General features: G+C 38.3%; 1 protein-coding gene across 15 annotated transcripts in view; it reads left to right on the top strand.

The window, feature by feature from the left end:
* Window positions 1-5,468: 5,468 nt before the first annotated feature.
* Window positions 5,469-24,963, top strand: part of CHD9 (chromodomain helicase DNA binding protein 9) — a 172,801-nt gene continuing 153,306 nt past the window's right edge. For 4 of the 15 annotated variants that reach the window (XM_057713158.1, XM_057713159.1, XM_057713160.1 and 1 more), the window contains exon 1: window positions 20,013-20,092. The gene's annotated coding sequence lies outside the window, so the exon portion shown is untranslated. Of the gene's footprint in view, window positions 5,621-5,654; window positions 5,862-6,913; window positions 7,010-20,008; window positions 20,093-24,963 lie in introns of those variants that run through there. The other 11 variants (XM_057713166.1, XM_057713162.1, XM_057713165.1 and 8 more) reach the window with 7 other exon arrangements.

The following is a 24,963-nucleotide window of genomic DNA, read 5'->3' as shown; positions in this document are numbered from 1 at the left end:
GTCACAAAACTGGTGGGCCCAATATGAGAAATAACAGTGCCACTCCAACAGTCTTCAGATTAAAAAAATTATTTGCTGCTTAATTAATTTGATAAATATAATTTAAATATATCTGTTCCTTTTGTCTCAACATGTGTTCATATAGATGTGCATATATATGTGTATGTGTATGATATATGTGTATATACATGATATATGGATTTAATGAATGTAATACTATAAAAAGTTAGAAGCTGCTGGCTAGGCATTACTTTTTAAGAAAAACAGCTTTATTGAAATAGCATTTGCTTACCATAAAGTTCACACTTCAGTGGTATTTAGTATATTCACAGAGTTGTACAAACATCACCACAATCTAATTTTAGAACATTTCCATCACTCCCCACGAGTACCTATTATCAATCACTCTCCATTCTTCCATCCCCTTCCCTCCAACCCAGTCCTAGGCAACCACTAATCCACTTTCTGTCTCTCCAGATTTGCTTATTCTGGATGTTTCATATAAATGGAATCATATATGTGGCCTTTTGTATCTGGGTTTTATCATTCTGCATAATGTTTTCAAGGTTCATTCATGTTGTAGCATGTAGCAGTACTCAATCCATTTTTTTAAAAAAAATTTATTTATTTTGGCCTCGCCTGGTCTTAGTTGCGGCACGTGGGATCTTTAGTTACAGCATGCATGCGGGACCTAGTTCCCCGACCAGGGATCGAACCTGGGCTCCCTGCATTGGGAGTGTGGAGTGTTACCCGCTGTACCACCAGGGAAGTCCCCTCAATCATTTTTATTGCTGAATAATTTTCCTTTGTATGGATATAACACTTTTGTTCATCCATTCGTCAGTTGATGGATATTTGGGTTGTTTACACTTTTCAGCTATTATGAATAATGCTGCTATGAACATTTGTGTGTAAGTTATTGTGTGGACGTATGTTTTCATTTCTTTGGGATTTCTGGGCCATATAATAACTATGTTTAACTTTTTGAAGAACTGTTTACCAAAGTGGCTGCACCATTTTACATTCCCACCAGCAATGTATGAGGGTTCTAACTTCTCCATATCCTCATCAATACTTGTTATTGCCTGTCTTTTTTTATTATAGCCATCCTAAAATGGATGTGAAGTTCTATTTTATTGTGGTTTTGATTTGCATTTCTTTAATAACTAATGATTCTTAGAATGCATTTTTGAAAATTAATTTATTATTTTTATTTTTGGCTGCGTTGTGTCTTCATTGTTGCATGCAGGCTTTCTCTAGTTACGGAGAGTGGGGGCTACTCTTCGTTGCAGTTTGAGGGCTTCTCAGTGCGGTGGCTTCTCTTGTTGTGGAGCACTGGCTCTAGGTGCACGGGCTTCAGTAGTTGTGGCATGCAGTCTCAGTAGTTGTGGCTAAAGGGCTCTAGAGCACAGGCTAACTAGTTGTGGCACATGGGCTTAGCTGCTCTGAGGCATGTGGGATCTTCCCAGCCCAGGGTTCAAACCCATGTCCCCTGCATTGGCAGGTGGATTCTTAACCACTGCGCCACCAAGGAAGTCCCTGGAGTGCATTTTTTTCATGTGCATATTGGCCGTTGTATATCTTCATTGGATATTCAAAAATATTCTATTCAAAAATACTTTGCCCATTTTAAAATTGAATTTTTAAAAAATTGTTGAGTTGTAAGAGCTCTCTGTACATTCTCAATACTATGCCCTTATTAGATGTAGGATTTGCAAATATTTTCTGTCATTCTGTAGGTGTCATTCTTTGCACTTTCTTAATGATGTTCTTTGAAGCACAAAGGTTTTCTATTTTGATATTCAGTTTATCTATTTTTTTCTTTGATTGTGCAACAGTTTTTTTAATTTTAATGGAGTCCAATTTATATTTTCTTGTGTTGGTTATGCTTTTGGTATCATACATAAGAAACCATTGTCTAACCCAAGTTCCTAAAGACTTACTCCTATGTTTTCTTCTTAGAGTTTTATAGTTTTACCTCTTACATTAGCTCTATGATCCCTTTTCATTTCTTTTTTGTATTTGGTGTGAGGTAGGGATCTAACTTCATTCTCCAGCTTTTGAATATACAGTTGTCTTTCTCAATTTAAATATCTTGGCATTCCTGTTGAAAATCAATTGACTGTAAATGTAAAGGTTTTTTTCTGGACTCTCAATTCTCTTCCATTGATCTACATGTCTATCCTTATGCCAGTACCACACTGTCCAATTACTGTAGTGTTGTAGTAAGTTTTGAAATCAGGAAGTGTGAGTCCTCAACTTTCTTCTTTTTCAAGATTGTTTTGACTATTCTGTGGGCATCACTTCTGCAGGTCTCACTGAAGTAGGGTCTAATCCTTAGTTTTGCAGTTTTAGGATCTTGACTGTATCAGATTATCCCCAAAGTGAACAGTACCAGAGCATTGGTTCATATCCTTCAAACCTGCAAGAAAATACCATGTTTGATATACCACATACATTTTGAGATATTCCTTTCTTGGTAACCTCAACCAAAATACAGGGAATTCCCCCTTATGAGGTCCCAAATAATTAAAGTTCGCTTGATAAACATGGAATTGGAAACTAAGGCTGAGGGAGGCATGGTTAAGAGTTACAGGCTTTAGGGCCAATCAGTTCTAATTTTGAATCCTATCTCTGCCACTCAATAATTGTGTAACCAGGGCAAGATTTTGAACCCTCTCAATCTGTAAAGTGGTGAAAATAATCCCATTCTCAAAGAGTCTCTGTGAAGGGAAAATAAAATAACAAATATGTAATACTATAACAAAGTTGGAAGTTGCTGTCTTCCTTAGCTAAACCCTTATAAACCCTTATACAGTGCTTGCAACTAGTCAGATTTCAGTAAATGGTACCTATTGGATACACTTTTAGAATGCTTCATTCAGGGTGTGAAGTACAGTTGTCTGACATAGCACAGGCTTCCTAGTGACCTGAAACATCGTGTCTGCAAATATGGAGTCTTTTGGGTTTGAAAGGCTTTGGATAGGATTGCAGGCACTTTGCCCTGCCGTGGGGTAGAGGGATCCTAGAGAGCATTGCTACTACTTGGTTCTGGACATTCCATTGCCTGATGGAACTAGTATGCCAGTGTTGCTAGATTTTGGTGTGGTTGATGATATTGATTCTCATTCATTTGAATTGCAGAGAGTAGTATTTACTGATGTAACCTTTAAATTCTGGGATTTAGAGCCATCTTTTGCAATGGTTTTTCCAGAATGCACATATCCAGAAACCTCACTTACCTAGAATACTACTAAGATTTAAGAAATAAGTGAAAGCTAGTCATTGAGCAGTCAAAATAGATGTCATAAAACTTCATGTGCTTAAACCACAGCAGAACCCCACAGAAAATCTTTACTCAAAACTTGAAAGTCTAAACTAATAGATCTGTGTCTAATTCATAGTATAATAGAAGCATTAAAAACGAAACAAAGCAAAACAAAAAACAGGAAAGAAGGTTTTTAGGTAGAAGAATGGAGATGTATCAGCCCAGTAGTGAGAAAGGAGATGTAAAACAAACAGATACAAGTTTAAAGTAATCATAAAAACAGCATTCTAGAGGTCATTTATTACAGGGACAAACAGATCTACATAATTTTGAAGGCCTTCAAAACAGACTGCAATAATGTTGACAATGATATCGATGCTCCTTAATCACCAAGCGCAAGTATTTTCCAAAGGGCTGTATTCAAGAAAACGTGAGTTTTCTTGGGGAGAAAAGTTCTGTAAAGTAAGTAAAGTTTTCATTTAAATGGAATATCTTTTTCTCCTCTGATGCCAGATTAAGGGGATGTTACTGGCCTTAGGTTTGACTCAACAGGTTGAATTGCAAACTAAAGTGGTATCCAAATAAGTAGTGTGGGGAGCTCAGAGATGTACTGTTTCTGTGCATTCTTTTCCTAGTGTGTCGTTAGTATGAAGTATCCTTGAGGGGAATCGAAACTGTAATTGTAACTTCTCTCTCAGCAGGGTTTTCTCCCAACCCTTGTAGTAGCTCACCTAAATAGAGTTGTGTTGATCTACTCCGAGGGCCTTCGGTGGGGAACGTAAAGAAAAATTACTTGGCAACTAGCACTCCGTATACCGCAGCCATCCCATTCTGGTCAGGCATAAACGAGCACAGTGGCGTTGCTCTACGCTTCTTTGTGAAGGCAGAAAGTCAAGAGATGTCTGTCAACGGTAAGGTGAATGTTAAATCTCACCCTCCCAGGATTTGAAACAGTAAACAGTTCCGAACAAACATAAGGTAGGCTGACTGAAGTCTAACGTTCCATTATTCTGTCTTCTTTCATTCTGATATGGATGTGAAAGTTTTAATCAGGTATTAAAGCCAGCTCAGGGCCTGAAACAGAGACCCGGAGAATTTTAGAATCGGAAGCCTTTTAGAAAATGTGTCCAACCTCTTCATTTCACAGAAGGGAAAACCAAGGCCTCGGGACAGGTTATGATTTAATGTAGGTCACTCAGTTAATGAGTGACAGAGCGAGAGAGAACCCAGGCATCCTTACGCTTTCATAGGCCGTGGGTTTCTAGTACGCTCTCTACTCCTGGACCAGTGTCACCCTCTCCCCGCCCTTTTTTTTCGGGGGCGGGGGTGTCTTTCTCTCCCTTCATGGCTGTGCAGTTTGCAACGTGGGGCTGACCATGGGGATGACTAGGTGTGTCAGCCCCAGCTCTTCCCTACTTGAGGTGCGCGCTTTCTCTCTAGATCAGGACTTGGGGTCGGGTCTCTCCTCAGCCTGGTGCCTTTTCCGCCGCAGGTGCTTAGCACCTGGACTGAATCGCTGCATCATCGCGGCGACACTCTTCTTGCTCCCGGGTTTACAGCACAGGCGTGTGCCACCGCGGCCTCAGAGGGAAGAGAGATCGTCGGTCCGAAACGACGGCCGTGTCAAGAGGGGGGTTTTAGAAACTCGCGGTTCCTCCGCGGACCCGGGCTGGCGGGCGGGGGGGGGGGGGATGCCCAGCGTGTGAGTGACCTCGGCGCCGACCCCGCCACCGGTCAGCTCACGGCCGGGGCGTGCCTGCCGAGCCTGACGTGGCGGCGGGGCCGCGGGGAGGGGAGAGGCTGCCGCGAGGGCGCGGCCTGACGTGGCGGCCGCGGCGGGGCGGCGAGGGGAGCCCGGGCCACTGCACTGCCCCGCGCTCCGGCCAGAGGGCGCCCGGCCCCAACACTTCCCCGCCCCGAAGCCGCCCGGGGCTCCCGGAGTAATCGCACCGGCGATTGGGTCGGCGGTGCGGCGGGGCCATGTTGGAGCTGGGCGGCGACCCCGCCTCTCGCCGCCCTCTGTCCCAGGTCAGGCCGGGCCGTGAGGGAAGGGGAGCGGTAGAGGGGATCCTCCTTCCTGGGTCGCCCGACGCCGCGGGAGCGGCGGCGAGAGCTGTCGCGGTCTCCACCGCCCCTCCGAGCCCGGGCCAATCAGCGGCGCGAGCACAAATATGCAAATGACACACCGGTGCTGCCGGAGTGCCGCTCGCAGGGGCTGGTGGGGTCGTGCTGGGGGAGTGAACTGGGCCAATCAGGCGGGTGCGTGGCGGCGCGGGGGAGGCGGTGCCCCTTCACTCCTCCCTCTTCTCCCTCCCGGCCCCGCGCTGACAGGGGGGCCTGGCCGCGCCGCCGGTAAGTGCCGCCGCCGCCCGTCTCTGCCACCCGCCGCCCCAGGCGTGGGGAGGAAGCCCGGGGTCGCCGCAGGGCAGCGGCTGCTGCTCAACTGGTGGGGAGAGGCGGGGGCGGTTTCTGTCAGCCGGGTGGTCGCCTGAGGCCGCCCCCGCCCGGCCAGCCGCGCGTGTCAGTCTCGGTCGAAGCGGGGGGCGACGGGGGCGCGTCAGTCATGGCGAAGCCCGCGAGCCCGCGAGCGGCGGTGAGTACGTGCAGCCGCCGCCGCTCGGCCGGGGTGGGGGGGGGTCGGGGCAGGCAGGGCCGCGTCGCCGCCGCCGAGGTGAGAGGCCGGCGCCCGGGGGCGGGCGGGCGGGCGGGCGCGCAGGGAGGCCGGGGAGGGGGCGCTGCCCGCACGTGCGGCCCAGCCCGCCCGCGGCCCGCCCCGCGCCTGTCATGGCTGCGGGCTGCTGCCCCCGCCCCCCAGCCCGCAGCCCCCGGGGTCGGGACCCGGCCGCAGCGCCTGTTGCGTCGGACGGAGGTGCGGGCAGGGCGTGGGTAGGCTGGGCCCCCCTTCCCCGCCCCGCGTGAGGTCGGGGCCTCCCGGATCCGCTCGCTTTCCTCCCAAGGGTCGGGCTTCCCTCCATCCTGCAGCCTCTTACCCCGCCCGCCTGCTTTCTCGCCTCCGTGACTCATGACAAGGCGTCCCGCGCGGGCGCTGGGTGCTGCCCTCGAGCCCGGGACGCCCCCGGCGCTTTCCCAGGCCTGGGCGCCCGGGTTACGACCGCACTGCCTCTCTGTGATCCTCCGCCCCCAGGGCCTCTCCATGTCTGCAGCGGGGCCCGGACCCCGCCAGCCCCTGTGTGTGTCGGGCCTCCGCCGTGACTGCTGCTTTCTTGGGATCTGGGTGTGGGATGTGATGGGTGGTTCCAGGGCTCTCTTCGCGGACATCCATCCCAAAGCCAAGCACGACCCGGAAAGCCTGGGTGTCTGACTGGCCTGTCGCAGTCGCCAGCTCAGAGTGGTTTCTGTTTGTTCCTTTTTTGGTTTTGTTTTGCTTTTTTTTTTAAGGAAAATAAAACTTTTCGGAACAAAGTAGACAATTTTTTTTAATTGTGATATTTATAGATTACACAGTTACATTCTTGGGAGAGTGGGATTTGCCGCTATTGTGACTTTTACCCATTTATGTGAGATACTCATAAGTACCTCAGAACTCCCCCCCTTAAAGTTTATCGTCATTAATACAGTCATTATCACAATTTAATTTCTCAGTTTTACATTCACTTTTCAACTTTTCCTTTTCTCTGATTTCAGACTCTCCAGTCCTACTTCAGTAGCTATGATCTTGAACAGAAAAGAGGGTTTCTTTTGTGATGTTACTCTACCTAAACTCTGCGTAAAATGGTACAGGTACTTATTAGAACCATCAGGTCTACAAACACTTGAATGTACAGAAGGTGAACTTAAGGGGATTCCACTTTGCAGAGGGAGGGTAGTGCTGTGTTTGTTTTATGTTTTTTGTTTTTGTTTTTGCAATGCAAAGTGACGAACATAGTGTTTCTTTTCTGTTGGATTTACAGAACTTGAATTTAAATGTGACTTTTTGCTAATATGTAGCACAGAGCCTTCCATATGATCGATATTTGGTGAATATTTACTAAATGAAAAATATCTATTGCTCCAAGCAAGTAAAACTATGTATCTTCCAAGACTTTTCTGTTTATGTTTCTGTTGCCTTACCACTTCACGTTGAATAGTTATATAGTATACTACAAAGTATTTGCAGGTCTCAGTTCTTGGGGAGTTTCCTATAAAAGGCAAATCATATGGTATGAAATGATCTGAGAAAAAGCAAAGTAGTTGCCTCCCACGTTTGCTTCTGTTATCTCTGTCATCCTTGAACAGTTTTAGGAGAGTGGGTATTGTAGAGTTAAAAAACAAAAACATTGTGATTGATTAGCTAGGAGAAGTTGATGCCCTAAGAACATAGGAAATAGCATTGGGAAGAAAATATTGTGCTGGTGTAACCAGTAAAGCCGTCTTGACTTGGAAGGAGTGGTGATTGGAGAGAATCAGGACTTTGTCACTTTACTAGCTGTATAGTTGTAGTCAAGTTTCTTAAATGCTGTGAACCTTAGTTTTCTCAAGTTTAACAGTTCTGTGATTCTAAGTGTCCTGAGATCTTCCTCTGAAATGCAAAAATTATACTTGGATTTAAGTGTTAGAAAAAGCAGAGGTTTTGAAAGAAATAGTGGTACATTGCTATTTCAGGTAAGTTGGCCTTACTGGAAAACATTTTTAGAGTAACCTCAAGTGGGCAAGTATGAATAAAGATAAGAAAGCAGTGTTGTGGCAAAAAGCCCATGACAAGATAAGATTAATGAAATCATAGCATTTTCAACTTGCAAGTAGCTTTAGAAACTTTTAACTCCAAACCCCTTATCTAATATAACTGAGTGCCTTCCACAAGTCATTGAACTAGGCCTTGGTAGTTTACCTATGGAAGCAAGATAGAGCTGAAGGAGGAGTTTGTGTAAATTTAGGAGGCAGGAACCGAAGTAGCATTACAGATGTAGAAGTAAAATCTGTTGACGCGTCTACCAATAGTAAAATTAAAACGTTGGTACCTATGAATATTTTAGATTTACTAAAGAGTTAGATCATTGAAATAAACGTAGTACAAGGAAAAGTCAACTAGTTTGACAGAGAAGAAGAAAATGAAATCCTAGAGGAAAAATAAATATAATTGAAATAATAGATCTGGGGAAATTTCATCAGGTGTCAGTATAGTGAATAAAGAACATAGTAATAATATGGAAATGTGAGGTAGTTCGTCAGAGTAAAAATGAATTATGAAAACTAATTATGAGAGTGTATTGTCATAAATGTTTGAAAACTTTAAAAGCTGAAGACTAAAATTAGAAGGGATTTATGGAGACTGAGATAGAACAATTTTATTGTAACCTTTCACATGTTTTGTAGATGTTGTGGTCTTAAGATGATTAATGTTTTAACAAAATACAGATTTCTTAACATGAGAGATTTAGCTTTTTTACACTTATCTACTTTGTAAATATGTTGCCACATTCCAATTTTATAACTGTCTTCTAACACTTTGTGTCTCTTTACTCCTCATTTGAGCTTCATTCCCATACATTCTACCTCTCCGAATTTTACCAGTCTGTGAATACTCAGGTCAGATTCCACCTTGTGAATTAAATCATCTCTTATCATTGTAGCCCTTAAGGATTTCTACTTCCCATGAAATCATAGTATTATTTATCTCACTTATTTGACATCGTGTACAATTTCCTGACATTCCTTCTATTGTATTGCCTTTGAGTTTGCAGGAACACATTTTGCTCCTGTCTTTTAGAAACAGTTGGAAAGTTGATCAAGTGACAGTGGGCGGCCTGGAGGAGGGGAAGCCACTTTGAGGTGCAGTTTGTTTCCTGGACCCCAGGTCATGCACATCCATCCATTCATTCATTAAGCAGGTTTATTAAGTAATCCTTTTACTTATTAATTTGTCATACATAATATAATGTAATCCTTACCTTTGTAGAATCTACAGTCTAATAGTGGAAACAGATAATGAACAAGCAAATAAATGTAAAATTACAACTTGGAATGAATTCAGTAAGGGAAGAGAACAGACTGCTGTGAGAGAGAAAAATGGGGAGCATTTTAGTTTGTATGGTCAGAGAAGGCCTCTCAGGTGGTGATATTTAAGTCAAGACATAAAGAATAAGAAACCAGGCAGGAAAAGAGTTTCCTAGAATGGAGAAAAATACATATGAAGGCAAGATAACTCTATCTTGCCTTCGTACATATTTCTTAACATGTTGGAAGAAATGAAAGATGATCAGGGTGGCAAGAGCATAATAATGGAGGGAAACGATGCAAGATGAAATGAGAGAGAGGCAGAGGGAAGATCATGGAGGACCTTGCAGGGCATGTTAAAGAATTCTGGGTTTTACTAAGGGCATTGCAGTCATTGAAGATTTTGAAGCAGAGGATTAATATACCTTAAATTTTTAAAATGACATGTTGGTTGAGAATGGATTGGAGAAAGGCAAGGGTGGAAGCGAAGACGTTGCGCTACTACAGTTGTTGAGGTAAGACATGATGATAACTGGATCTAGGGTAGCAGCTGTAGAGATGAAGGAATGGAAAAGGTGATATATGTGTGTATATATATATATAATTTGATTTCATAGAGACAGGAGATGGGACTGGTGGGGGAGCTGACAACTTCATGGTGAATTGGATGTAAATGAAAGGTGTCAAAAATGACCTCCAGTTTCCTGGCTAGAGGAATTAGCTAGATGGTGGTGAGATGTACTGAGAAGAAGATGAGGGGGTAAAAAGGATTGGTGAGAAATCAAGTTTTGGATATTATCCATAGAAAAGTGCTTCAGAAGGTGGGGACTGGTTTTATCTGAGTGATAGGTGCCTCAGTCAGGATAGCTTTAGCTATGTGTGTGACAGCACATATGACATATTCATAGTATGTGTTTTGAGAGGAAGGAATAGGCTTCCTGTTTATGTTAGAAAAATTGGTAACTGAAATGATCTTACTTTTTAACAATGTACTTCAGATTTTGAAAGTTTATATGTGAATATCTTAATATAGATTATATTAGATGTGAAGGTTTGAGAAAAAAATTAACTTGAATGTAGTATTAGATGGGTTTACGTTATTACTTGGGTGATGGTGGAGAATACAAAAGTTTTGTAGTCTTTTTTAAAAAAAAGTTGATTTATTTATTAGCTGCATTGGGTCTCTGTTGCTGCGCGTGGGCTGTCTCTAGTTGCAGTGAGCGGGGGCTACTCTTCCTTGTGGTATGCAGGCTTCTTATTGTGGTGGCTTCTCTTGTTACAGAGCACAGGCTCTTGGTGTGTGGGCTTCAGTAGTTGTGGCTTGTGGGCTCTAGAGCTCAAGCTCAGTAGTTGCGGCACATGGGCTTAGTTGCTCTCAGGCATGTGGGATCTTCCTAGCCCAGGGATCGAACCCACGTCCCCTGCATTGGCAGATGGATTCTTAACCACTGCGCCACCAGGGAAGTCCCAGTCCTGTAGTCTTGATATTCGCAGGAGATTAGCAGTCTTTAAAGTTATTAGGTTGTAGGCAGTCTGATATTAAATGAGTAAAAATTATAGCTTAGATCATTAGTAGGTATTATTTATCAAATAGCTTTAGATATTGATGTTTCTGTTGTAATTTGGCATAATTAAATGAAGTTAGCTAAATGAATATTTAAGGGTTTTGGGGGGTTTTGTTTGTTTGTTTGTTTTGTTTGTTTTTTTGGTTACGCTTTAAAACTTTTTTTTAACCAGTAATTTTAGACACTGTTATAGCTACAAATGGACATGGTTTGAAATTTGGGGAGGAAAAAAGAGATTATCTTTCTTGGCCATTGGTCATTTCAGTTTAGTTTACCTGACTAAGCAGCAGCCCTATAAAGTATATTAAATTTTATTCTATTGGAAATCAGGGGAATTCCCTGGCAGTCCAGTGGTTAGAATTCTGTGCTTTCACTCCCGAAGGCCTGGGTTCAATTCTTGGTTAAGGAACTAAGATTCCACAAGCCGCATGGCCAAAAAAAAAACAAGAAGAAAAGGAATATTGGAAATCAGTGGTTATTCTTCTGAAAGATAACCGCTAATATATCTTGTTAGTTCTTTTATAAGAAGGAAAAAATTGTGAGGACAATGGTTAGGTTTCATATATTTTGCATAAAATTTGTTTTACCTTAAAATTTTGTGCTTTACTACAGTTTGAGTAAATTAAAATTTTTTTTCCATGGAATTAGCTGACTTGAATTCAATGTATTTCTCTATATTTTCTCAGTTATCTTTGAAAGAGTTGCAGTAATTTTATGGGGGCAGAAACTGAAGAACAAGTGGTTAACAAGCAAATGTGTATTTGGAAGATGGAGGCAGTGGATAATTTATTTTCAATATTTGTCTTTGAATAGGAGGATAGAAACAAGGTGATTTTATTTGTACATTTACATTTTTGTTAAGGTAGGAGAGATCTGCTGATGCCTAAAGTTAGAAGGGAAACAGGCAATTGCAGGAGGTGATTAAAGATCCTGATTAAAGATCCTCGAGAGAGGTGGAATGTGTGGGTGTTAGTCCCTTTGAAAGGCTAGGTGGAATGGTAGGTATTAAGAGGTGAAAGATTTATCTTTGAGGAAGAGTCATGCTTTCTTTTCTGAAAATAGTATAAATAGAAGAAAAAGGGATAGATGCAAAGACAGATGCATGCTTCTGTAATGATGATTGATGAATTTCAGCTGGAAAACCTCAGAAGACTAAGAAGAAAATTGTTTTGGGATAAGAATGGGAAAGTTAGGATTGAAGAATTGAGGAGAGAAAACGCAAAATAACTGCAAAGAGATAGACTCGAAGCATAGGAAAATGAATTTAAACATTAAACAAAAGCAAGGACCACATTGAAGCTAAAGGTTTGATGCCAGGTGTATAATAAATATTATAAAGATTACAAATATTCAGAAATATTAATTGAATTGAACTGAGGCAAGGAGGTAAAATTGCAGTGGTAATGTTAATAAAGTACTGTGGGTTGAGTGAGTGAAAGAGGACACCAGGGTATTGAAGGTGATGAGAGGACAGCATTGGGGGTAATTAGTGAAAGAGTCTGAGGAGGTCTACAGAAGCCCAGCAGCCATGGGAAGGTTTGAATGACTGTAGGTTCTTGGGAAGTCAGAAAAGAGATGACAGGTATGAGAGGGAAAGCTATATTTATTAAGCACTTACTATATTTTAGGAACTTTAAATGTATTTCTAAACCCTGCAACAACCTTGCAAGTTAAATGGTGATAACCTGGGTCTCAGATTTAATGAATTTCAAACTTTGGAAAATTCTGCATTTAAATGTTTCCTGTTTTTAATGTTAATGGCGCGTGCGTGCGCTCGTGCGCATACACACACACACACACACATGCAATCTTAATTTGGTTATGAATATGATTGATGTTCAGGACCACTTCAGTTAAACAACTTGACCTGACTCAGTAGCAACTAGGAAATTTATAATCTCTCTTCAGTATCAGCCCCAAATTAGTTACTCCCAGTTAGCTTTTACCAAGAGTAGAGATGTGAGATTGTACATTTAAAGATTTCCCTTTCTGTGAGATGCAAAGCAACACTAAATTAAGTATGAATGCCAGCAAACTAAGTATCAATAAGTGAATTTTGTAAGTGGTGATCTGCAGACTGAGATGTTAATGTAAGCATCAGTTGGGTGCTGTGTAGATTAGTGACTTCAGTTCTTTTAAATCAAGAAATCCTTTGTTTTTATTGTTTTTAAAAAATCCTACTTAAATCTCAATCTGTAAAATAAAAGAATATGCAGGGTGAAATCTTTTATAGGGGAAGAAATGAGGGGAGGGACTGTCTAAAGTCCTTTCTTCCTTTGGCTAAGGATTACCCAGTAATCTAGGGAGCACAGTTTGAAAACAACATTTACACAGTGCTTTATATGGGTTATTTACTACAGTTCTATGAGATCAGTACTTTTTCGATCCCCATTTTGCAGATGAAGAAACTGAGCTTCAAAATGATTAAGTGACTTGCCTAAGATTACATAGCTAACAAGGGATAAAGCTTACCAGTCTCTTTTTAGAGCCCTTACTTTTGACAGCTATGCTGTAGGGCCCCTTGTAGAATAACTTATCAAGGAAAGAAGAATTCTTTGAGGGATAACTGAGAATTGAGCTTCAGTTGGATCACTGAGGCATTCTTGTGTGTGTGCGTGCACGCGCGTGTGTAGAGTAAATAAATGTAGCCTAAAATGTACTATTTCAACTGTTTTCAAGTGCAGTTCAGTGGAGGCATACTTCCAGTCATAAAAATGATACCTTGTTGCTTAAAAGAAAGCTTTTGAATCTCAGTTTTTGGCATAACTATTACGGAATGAGAGGTTTGGTTTTGTTTTACGTTATGACATTGAATTCTTGAAAACATTTGAGTATTTATTATGAACCAGGAATTACACTAGTAGATGTTAGGGATAAAGATGAGTAAGAACCATTCTCTGCCCTCCTCTTGTTTAGTAGGGAAGGCAGACAAGTAGACCAAGAATGATAATGCAGTGTGTAAAATGTGGAATACAAAAAATGAATGCTTGGGACTTCCCTGGCGGTCCAGTGGTTAAGGCTTCATGCTTCCAATGCAGGAGGCATGGGTTCCATCCCTGGTTGGGGAACTAAGATCCCACATACCACATGGCATGGCCAAAAAAGTAAAAAATAAAAATAAAAAAAATGAAGGTTTAACCTTTCTAAAGGACCAGAGTGAGTGTGTGTGTGTGTGTGTGTGTGTGTGTGTGTGTGTGTGTGTACTGGCTTCCTAGAGATGGTAGAACTTGAGTTTAATATCAACAACATTATGAAGTGGAGGAATTGGGGATGGGGGTGGGAAGTAACATTATAGGTGAAGAGAACTTCCTGTATGTATCACTGGAGATGTGAGAAAATTTGATGAATTCAAGCAACATGTCAGTGTGGTTAAGTCATGGATTACCCATGGGGGAACAGAAGCAAAAATGGGTGGAGAGGAGTTGATATCTTTAGCCAGTGAATAAAATGAGCAATTCTATATATTGGGAGGGCAAAGATGAATTTAGGCATGTGATGATACTGTTGGTTAGTATAAATATTTTTTAAATGAGTTGGAAACTAAGTACAATCACATATAACAGGCTCTTAGTAATTTTTCTTGCAAGGCAACATAGAATCTTGATATATGTTCTAATTCTACAGGTCAGTGAGAGGGAAATACATGTGTATTGAGCACTTACTGTATTTTAGACTTTATTCTTCTGAACTCTGCAACAACCCTGCAGGGAAGATGGTCGGGTGAGGAAAAAGACAGAATTTCAAAGAACCACTAAGGATTATACAGCTTAGAGATGGCAGTTAGAATTTGAACTCACGACTGAGCTCCTTCAGCTATGCCATGGCTGATTGGCATTTGCCAGATGTTTTTCTTACTGACTAGTGATCTAATTTATTTTATAATTAATCAGCTGGATAGATACCTAATGAAGTTAGATTAATCTGAAACATACCAAGTGTACATAGAACAGAGATAAGTCTGGGATTTAATACAATTGTATAAACAAATATAATGGAGATTGGAATACATAACATGTAAGCTTCTTACCATGTGGGCTTCTGTGATGATTTTGTATATTGTACATTAATAAAGCAACTTAAATTATCTTAAATTGTCTACTGGGAATAATTTTGAAGGATGTCCTTCTGGATAACTATTACAAACTAGTTTATTTTTCTGTTAAGTTCTAGTTTTTCCTGGTATTCATGTTGTTATATGTTAAGGTCGTATTAGCTGGAAAATTATTTTAAATGAGAACAGTGATACTCCTATAAATAGTAGAAGGATAGAACAGTCTTCTTTAACGTAATTTATATATATATATAATTTTAGGTATAGAACATTATGGTTGATGTCTTCAAGAGGAAAATATAATGATTTTCTTTAAAGTTAAATCTCACAAGCTTTTATTTTAGAATATAGAGCCCACTAGTTTCTATCTTCCTTGCATTTATTCCTTAATGAGGATTTTAAGCTTTTTTTCTTGGTATCTCTAGTTTGGTTGGGGTAGGTGTTTTGTGAATATGTGAGTAGAAAATAAACCAAGTACACAGTGTTGAGTTATAAAACACCTTCGTAAGCATTCAGTCAAAACCTGCCATTGACAAGGTAACTGGGGGACCAGAGGATTAAGTATGTTGTCACACATTCAGTTAGTTCCAGAGATTAGAATTTTGGTCTCCTGATAAGGGCAAAACAAGTAATACTAATAGGTTTTAGTCTATAATGTTGGGTAAGGAGATTTCCCTTTTGGATCCGTTCAGTCTACTTTGAAAATGTCTGTTTAGGCTTATAGGTAACTATCAGGTAAGTTAAGCAGAGACACAGTTGATGTTCATCTTAAAGAATTAAGTTTCACAGTACAGTATTTTGGCTAGAAGTTTTCTAAGCAGGTTAGGACTGATAATTGGGTCATAGTTTGGGATTTGGTATCCAGACATCTTTTACTCTGCTTCCCATAAAATAGCTAAGTGTACTACCAAAGGGTAGATTCTATAGCATATGACGCTTCTTGTTGAAAAAGAACTTGAAAAATACTGGAAAAAAATTTTAATGGGCCATAATACACAATGGAATGTTATCAGCCTTAAAAAGGAAGGAAATTCTGACACATGCTACAACATGGGTGAACCTTGAACATATTATACTAAGTGAAATAAGCCACTTAACGCGCGCACACACACACACACAAATACTGTATAAATTTACTTATATAAAGTATCTAATGTAGTCAGATTCTTTAGAAACAATTGAATGATAGTTGGAATTGGTGCCAGGGGCTGGGATTGGAAGAAGGAGAATGGGGAGTTGTTTAAATAAATGGGTATAGGATTTCAAATTTGCAAGATGAGGAAATTCTAAAGATTGGTTGCACACCAATGAGTATGCTTAAAACTACTGAACTGTACACTTAAAAATGGTTAAGATGGTAAATTTTATGTATATTTTACTGCAGTTAAAACTTTAAAATATTTTGTGTTTTGGGGACAAAAACACTAATTTGAAAAGATACATGCACCCCTATGTTCCTTGCTGCATTTTTTTAATATAAATTTATTTATTTATTTATTGGCTGTGTTGGGTCTTCATTGCTGCGTGCACGGGCTTTCTCTAGTTGCGGCGAGTGGGGGCTACTCTTTGTTGTGGTATGCAGGCTCCTCATTGCCATGGCTTCTCTTGTGGTGCAGCACGGTCTCTAGGCACGTGGGCTTCAGTAGTTGCGGCACATGGGCTCAATAGTTGTGGCTCACGGGCTTAGTTGCTTCGCGGCATGTGGGATCTTCCTGGAGCAGGGATCGAACCCGTGTCCCCTGCATTGGTAGTCGGATTCTTAACCACTGCGCCACTTAGGAAGCCCCCTTGCTGCATTTCTTATAATAGCCAAGATATGGAAGCAACCCAAGTGCCCATCAATAGATGAATAGATTTAAAAAGATGTGGTATATATATACACAAAAGAATGCAGTCTTGCCATCTGCAACACCATACATGGATATAGGGGGTATTATGCTAAGTGAAATAAGAGGAAGACAAATACCATATAATTTTACTTGTATGTGGAATCTAAAAAACAAAACAAAAATCATGACAAAATAGAAACGAGTCATAGATACAAACAGGCCAAAGGAAAGAGGGTAGGGGGAGGAAAGAAAAAAGTGAGGGAGATTGAGAGGTACAAACTTCCAGTTGCAGAATAAATGAGTCACTGGTATGAAAGGTACAGTGTGGGGAATATAGTTAATAACTGAGTAATATCTTCTATGGTGACATCATAACTAGACCTGTCATGGTGATCGTTTTGAAATGTATAGAAAAAGACTGTGTTGTGTAGTAGGAACTAATATAATGCAGGTGAATTATACTTCAAAATCAAACATACAGACAAACTCATAGAAACAGAGGTCAGTTTTGTGGTAACCAGAGGCAGGAGTAGGGGCTGGGGGGAGGGGAATTGGATGAAGGCCATTGAAAGGTACAAGATAAGGTTTAAGATAAATAAGTATTAGGGATGTGATATACATGATAGAATTAACACTTCTGTATGTTATATATGAAAGTTGTTAAGACAGTAAATCCTGAGTTCACATCACAAAATTTTTTTTTCTATTTCTTCAATTTTGTATCTATATGAGATGTGTGGATAATCTCTAAACTTACTGTGATAACCATTTCATGATGTATGTAAGTCAGATCATTGTGCTGTACACCTTCAACTTACACAGTGCTGTATGTTGAGTATATCTCAATAAAACTGGAAGAAAAAAATTTAAAATATTTTGAAATGGGTCATAAGCTTAATCTCCAGATAACCACGAATGCCATTTTTTAGAAAGTTTCACATAAGAGTTTTTAAAAGGACAAAAACAGTTTCTGCCTTACATAGCATTCCTTCTCCCCCCACCCAAATAGAAAGTCTTGTGTGTATATGCCCTGAATAAGTATTTTTTGACTGCTTACCATATGATAAGGATAAATTTCTGACCTCTTAGCACTTACATTTTCTGGGGAACATAAGTTTTAAACAAGGTAAATATGTAAAATATATAGAATGTTAGCTAATACTAAGGCAAAAGTGGGAAGGTGGAGATGTGAGGTATTGGAGGAGAATGATGACATTTTAGGATAGGTTGGTCAGGAATGACCTTACCAAGAAAGTTACTTTTGAGAAAAGAATTTATATGAAATGAGGGAAGAGTGTATTCAGCAAGTGCAAAGGCCCTGAGGAAGGAGCATGCTTGGCTTTTCGTGTGTGTGATTATATATATATTATATATATATATATATAAAATAAACATAAAACTTGCCATATTAAACAATGTATACAATTCGGTGGCATTTCTACTCACAATGTTGTGCAACCATTACCACTATTTCCAATTTTTTTCATCGCCCCAAACACAAATTCTCATTAAGAAATACCTCCCTAATTCCCCCTCTTACCAGCCCCTGGTAACCTTTCATATTTGTTTCTATGAATTTGCCTATTCTAGATATTTTGTATAAGAGGAATCACACAACATCTTGCCTTCTGTGTCTGCCATTTATACTTAGCACAGTGTTTGTAAGGTTCATTCCTGTTGTAGCATGTATCAGACTCTCATCCCCTTTTTGTGGTTGGATAATATTCCATTTTATGTTTATACCAGATTTTGTTTATCAGTGGATGGCACTTGGGTTTTTTCAACTTTTGGCTATTGTGAATAATGCTGCTATGAATATTGCTGTGTAAGTATCTGTTTGAGTCCCTGTTTTTGATTCTTTTGGATGTATAGTGTATACCTAGCAATAGAATTGCTGGGTCGTATGGTAATTCTAAGTTTAACTTTTTGAGGAACCACCACACTCTTTTCCACATGACTGTATACATTTTACATTCCTACCAGCAGTGTAGGAAGGTTTCAGTTTCTCCACATTCTCCTCAACGATTGATACTTTATTTTATAGCATCTCTAGTAGGTATGAAATACCTCATTGTGATTTTGATCTGCATTCCCTTAATGACTGATATTGAGTAACTTTTCATGTTTTTATTGGCCATTCCTTTAAGTTGGGTTATCTTTACAGCATTTAGTTGTAGGAATTCTTTATAAATTCTGGGTATTAAACCTTTGTTAGATATGATTTGCAGATATTTTCTCTCCTTTTGTGAGTTGTCTTCACTCTCTTGATACTGTCCTTTTATGCACAAGCTTTCAATTGTTATGAAGTCCAGTTTATGTATTTTTTTCTATTTTCGCCCATGCATTTAGTGTTATATTTAAGAAATCATTGCCAAAACCAAAGTCTTGAAGATTTGCCTCCATGTTTTCTTCTAAGAATGTTAGAGTTTTAGCTTTTAAATTTAGATCTTTGATCTATTTGAATTAACTTTTATATATGGTATAAGGTAACTTTTATATATGGTATAAGGTAAGGGTTCAGCTTCATTCTTTTGCAGGTGGCTCTTCAGGTTTCCCAGCATCAGTTGTGGAAGAGATTTCTTTTTCTCCATTGAACCTTCTTGGTATCCTTGTCAAAAATCAGTTGACCATAGATGTGAGGGTTTATTCCTGGGCTTTCAGTTCCATCCCATTGGTCTGTATGTCTGTCCTTATGCCAATACTACACTGTTTTGATAATTGTAGTTTTGTAGTAAGTTTTGAAATTAGGAAGAATGTCTTCCAACTGTGTTCTTTTTCAAGATTGTTTTGGCTGTTCTGGGTCCCTTGAAATTCCATATGAATTTCTGTGAAAAAAACATTGCTGGGATTTTGATAGGCATTGCGTTAAACCTGTAGGTCACTTTGGGCAGTATTGTCATCTTAACAATTTATGTCTTCTAATTCATGTCTTTGATTTATTTAGATTTCGTTAGTCACAGGATGTCTTCCCATTTATTTAGATGGATATACTTTAATTCCTTTCAGCAGTGTTTTGTTGTCTAGAGTGTCCACATCTTACATGGCCTTCATTAAATTTATTCCTAAGTATTTTTGTAAATGCTATTGTAAATGGAATTGTTTTCTTCATTTCCTTTTTGGAATGGTGATTGCTATCTTATGGAAATATAACTGATTCTTCTGCATGGATTTGTATCCTGCATTTTTGCTAAATTTGTTTATTAGCTCTGTGTGTATGTGTGTGTTGTTTATAGTTTTCTGTAAGATCATGTTATCTGTGAATAGAGATAGTTGTACTTCTCTCTTTCCACTTTGGATATCTTTTATTTTACTTTTTTGCCTATTTTGTCCAGCTGAATTTTCCAGTACTGTGTCGAATAGAAGTCGTGAAAGTGAGCATCCTTGTCTTGCTGTTGATATTGGCACAAAAGTTTTCATTCTTTCACCGTTGGGTATGGTGTTAACTGTAAGTTATTCATATATGGCTTTTATCAAATCGGGGAAGTTCCTTTCTATTCCTGTCTTACTGAGTGTTTTTTTTTTTTTATTAGGAAGAGTGTTAGATTTTGTTAAATACTTTTTCTTCATCGAGATGATAATGTGCTTTTTTCTTCATTCTTTTAATAAGATATATGATATTGATTGATTTTTGTATGTTCATTACCTTTATATACCTAGGATAAGTCCCATAGGTCATGATGTATATGTTGTATATGTGTGTATATGTATGTGTATAATCTGCTTTATTTGGCTTACTAGTATTTTGTTGATGATTTCTTCATCTGTATTCATAAGGGTTATTAGTCTTTGGTTGGGTTTTTTGTTTTTGTTTTGTTTGTAATGTCTTTGGCTTCAGTATCAGGGTAATGTTGACCTCACAGAATAAGTTAGAAAGTGTTCCCATCTTTTCACTTTTGTGGGAAGAGTTTGAGAAAGATTGGTGTTAATCCTTTAAGTATTTGATAGAATTCACCATTAAAGATATCTGGTCCTAGAGTTTTACTTGTTGGGAGGTTTTGGATTACAGATTCGATCTCCTTACTTCTTATAGATCTATTTAGATTTTCTATTTCTTTTGGTGTGAGTTTTGGTAGTTTGTGTGCTAGTTTGTCCATTTCATCTAGGTTATCCAGTTTGTTGGTGTACAGTTGTTCACATTATCCTTTTATAATCATTATTTTGTAAAGTCTGTATTAATGTTCTCTCTTGTGTTTCTGCTTTAAATAATTTGGATCCTCTGTATTTTTTCTTAGCCAGCATGGCTAAAAGTTTGTCAATTTGTCGATCTTTTCAGAGAACTAATGATAGATTTCATTGATTTTTTTTTTTTCTTCTGTTGCTTTCCTTATCTCTATTTCACTTATCTCTAATCTTTGTTATTCCTTCCCTTCTGCTGCTTTTGGCTTTGTTTGCTTTTCTTTTTTATTTCCTCAAGGTGTACAGTTAGATTATTGATCTCAGATCTTTCTTTTTTAATGTAGTTATTTATAGATATAAATTTCCATTGGAGCATTGCTCTTGCTGCATCTCTTTAGATTTGTTATTGTTGTGTTTTCATTTTCATTCATCTGACAGTATTTTCTAGTTTCCCTTACTTTTTATTTGATGCATTGGTTGTTTAAAGTGTTTTGTTTAATTTCTGTATAACAGTTTTGCTTCTGATTTCCAGATTTATTCCATTAGGATGAAAAAGATACTTTGTATACTTTCAATCTTGTTAAATGTATTAAAAGTTTTGTGGCCTACTGTATGGTCTATCCTAGAGAATGTTTCATGTGCATTTGAGAAAAATATATACTATGCTATCGTTGGGTGGAGTATTTTATATATATATTTTAGGTCTAATTGGTTTATAGTGTTCAGAATTCTTTATTTTCTTATTGATTTTTTGTGTGGTTGTTCTATCCGCTATTGAACATAAGATATTGAAGTCTCCAACTATTGTTGTAGAACTCTCTGTTCCTTCCTTCAATTCTGTGTATATTTGCTGCATAAATTGTGTGGCTCTATTGTTAGGTGCATATATGTTTATAATTATTATGTATTTTTGATGGATTGAACTCTGTGTCAATATGTAATGTTCTTCTTTGTGTTTTGTAACCTTTTTGACTTAACAGCTATTGTTTGATAAAAATACAGCTAGTGCAGCTCTCTTTTGATTATTTTTACATGGGATATCTTTTTCTATCCTTTCATTTTTAACCTCTTTGTGGTTTTGTATTTAAAGTGAGTCTTTTGTAGATTACATGTAGATAGATCATGTGTTTGTTTTTGTTTTTATCCATTCTGCCAGTATCTTCCTTTTAATTAGAGAATTTACTTCATTTACATTCAAAGTAATTGCTGATAAGGAAAAACTTATCTCTTTCGTTTTGCTATTTGCTTTTTTATGTCTTACATGGTCTTCATTCCTCCATTCATCCTGCTTTTTTTTATATTGTTGTTTTTTTTGTAGTGTACCATTCTGATTCCCTTTTTTCCTTTTCTGTATATATTTTAGTTATTTCCTAAGTTATAATAACAGCTTGTTTGTATGCCTATGCAAATGATCTAGTAGAATGAGAATAAATGATGACTCAGGAGAAAGAAGCAAGAGTGACTGTTGCAGTGTCCTTCAGCAGGTAGGAGTGGGAAAGGAAGGCAGAGGAAAGAGAGTATTAACTTTTTACTACTTGTTAGAAAAACCAAACATATTGAAGTTAAAAAAAAATCTAGAGCAGTTAGAGGAAATTAAAAAGAAAAAGTAACATCTTCTGTGATTTTCAGATTTATTTGTAATGTGGTTGGGAATTTGATCAGAAATAATTTGTGAGTGGGAGATTGTTATTCTGGTATGTGAGTATCTGTATCCTATCAGTAAGGTACTCAGAAGAGGAGAGAAAGGTAGATCTAGAAATGAATATAAAAACCTGAATGGAAGGATTACAGTTGCTACTCTACTTTAACCCTTGTTGGGTATAGAACTTGGCAGTCCTTGTTACCGTTTAAAGGGTCAGCTCTAAATCATTGAAGGGCAATATTGATTCCATACTAACTTAATATTTACACCCTTTCAGTTAATATTTTTTTATATTTATTTACTGGCTGTACTGGGTCTTTGTTGCTACACACGGGCTTTCTTTAGTTGCAGCGAGTGGGAGCTGCTCTTCATTGTGGTGAGCAGGCCCCTCACTGTGGTGGCTTCTCTTGTTGTGGAGCAAGGATTCTAGAGCGCAGGCTCAATAGTTGTGGTGCATGGGCTTAGTTGCTCTGAGGCACATAGGATCTTGCTGGACCAGGGCTCCAACCCATGTCCCCTGCATTGGCAGGCAGATTCTTAACCACTGCGCCACCTAGGAAGTCTCTCAATTAATATTTATTGCTCAGAGTTTCTGGACTTCCTTTTAAAAAATAAAAATGTTGCATTGGTATGGAAAATATTTTAATATGCATTATAACACCTGATACCAAGTTGTGTAGGATAGGCAACAGGTTTTATCATTTGTGACAGAATAAGTAAGGATGGGTTTAGTTTCATTTTTAATTGAAGTTTTAAATTTTGATTAAAATAATCACAATCATTTATTTTCAAAAGCCATATTTCTTGAGTCATTTAAAAACTGTGTTTATCCTAGAGTTCTTATTTAAAATTTTACAAGAGTATAATTTGTATTTACCATTACTTGCTTATTTTAACATTGCCTTAGTTTCAAAATTACATTCAACAGGTGAAATATTTTATTTGAGAAGACTAACAGACTTCCATTGTAACTTGACTAAATCAAAGTGAATTCACTTGCTTTATTTTTTCTCCGAAACAAAAATCTGCCTTGCAAATACTTGCCAAGTAAAATTAGTCGATAATTAGGTTGAAGAAAATAAATTTTTGACTACTATAACCTTTATCCTTATTTAAAAGATATAACAGAAAATTAGAAGACTCAAAATAATTTCGCCCATATAATTTTTTCTTTATAAAATAACATTATTGGGATATAATTCAGATACTAAATAATTCACCCAAAGTGTATAATTCAGTGACTTTTTTTAGTATATTCACAGTTAAGTATCTGTCACCACAAGTAATTTTAGAACATTTTCATTGTTCCCCAAAGAATCACCATAACCTGTATCCAACACTCACCAATCCTTCTAACCCCGCCCATCGACAACCACTAATCTACTTTCTGTCTCTATATATTTGCCTATTCTTGGCATTTCATATAAATGGAATCATATGATATGTAGTCCTTTGTGACTGGCTTCTTTTTTTAGCATATTTTCAAAATTCATCCATGTTTTGGCATGTATCAGTACTTAATTTCTTTTTATTGTTAAATAATATTCCATTATATCAGTATACCACATTTTATTTCATCATCAGTTGGTGGACATTTGGGTTGTCTCCTCTTTTCATGAATGATGCTGCAGTGAACATTGTTGTGTAGGTATCTATCTGAGTCCTTGCTTTCAATTTCTTTGGGTATATACTGTTTGAGGAATTGCCAAACTGTGTTTCAAAGTGACTGCATTTCTAACAGCAGTATATGAGAATTCCAGCTTCTTTACATCCTCACTAATACTTGTTATTTTCTTTTATTATTTTCCTCCTATCCTAGCAGATATGAAGTGGTATCTCATTATAGTTTTGATATGCATTTCCCTGTTGACTAATGATTTTTAGTGTATTTTCGTGTGCTTATTGCCCATTTGTATATCTTCTTGGTGAAATGTCTGTTCAGATCCTTTGCTCAGTTTTTAATTGGTTTATTTGTCTACTGTTAAGCTGTAGGAATTTTTTTACGTTTTCTAGATTCAAGTCCCTTATCAGATATATAATTTGCAAAATTTTTCTCCTATTGCCACCCCCTTTATCTCATTCTGCCATGGGTTTTCTTTTCACTTTCTTGATATCCTTTGAAGTACAGAAATTTTTAATTTTGACAGTGTTGCTCATTTTTTTCTATTAAAACTTTTCTCATTTTGCTTAAGACTATAGTAACCATCTAACTAATATAGCAGGAGTATGTTCTGGCACATACATATAATACAGTATATTCCTACAGTTATAAGGTAGTATATTCTTTCTAATAGCTTTATTATATTTGTTTTCCTAAAGCTGTGTTGAGGATGCATGTTTAGACTGTGGTTAGCTATTTATTTCCATTTTTTCTCTGTGTTTAATTTGTGCCTTGTGAATAATTTTTCATTCTATACTCGAAGTGAACAATATTTAGTCTCTAGATTTATATCAACTTGAGAATTTAACCTTCCTAGTATTGAACTGCATCCTATTTTTTAAATAGGATTATCCCCCCCCCCCAGTTTATTAGGATTACTTTGAAGTATATTTAAATT

Source organism: Hippopotamus amphibius, chromosome 16 (assembly GCF_030028045.1).
Source record: "Hippopotamus amphibius kiboko isolate mHipAmp2 chromosome 16, mHipAmp2.hap2, whole genome shotgun sequence".
In the NCBI taxonomy this organism is placed as follows: domain Eukaryota; kingdom Metazoa; phylum Chordata; class Mammalia; order Artiodactyla; family Hippopotamidae; genus Hippopotamus; species Hippopotamus amphibius.
The sequence above is the reverse complement of the archived record's forward strand: the minus strand, read 5'-3'. Positions and strand labels throughout refer to the sequence as shown.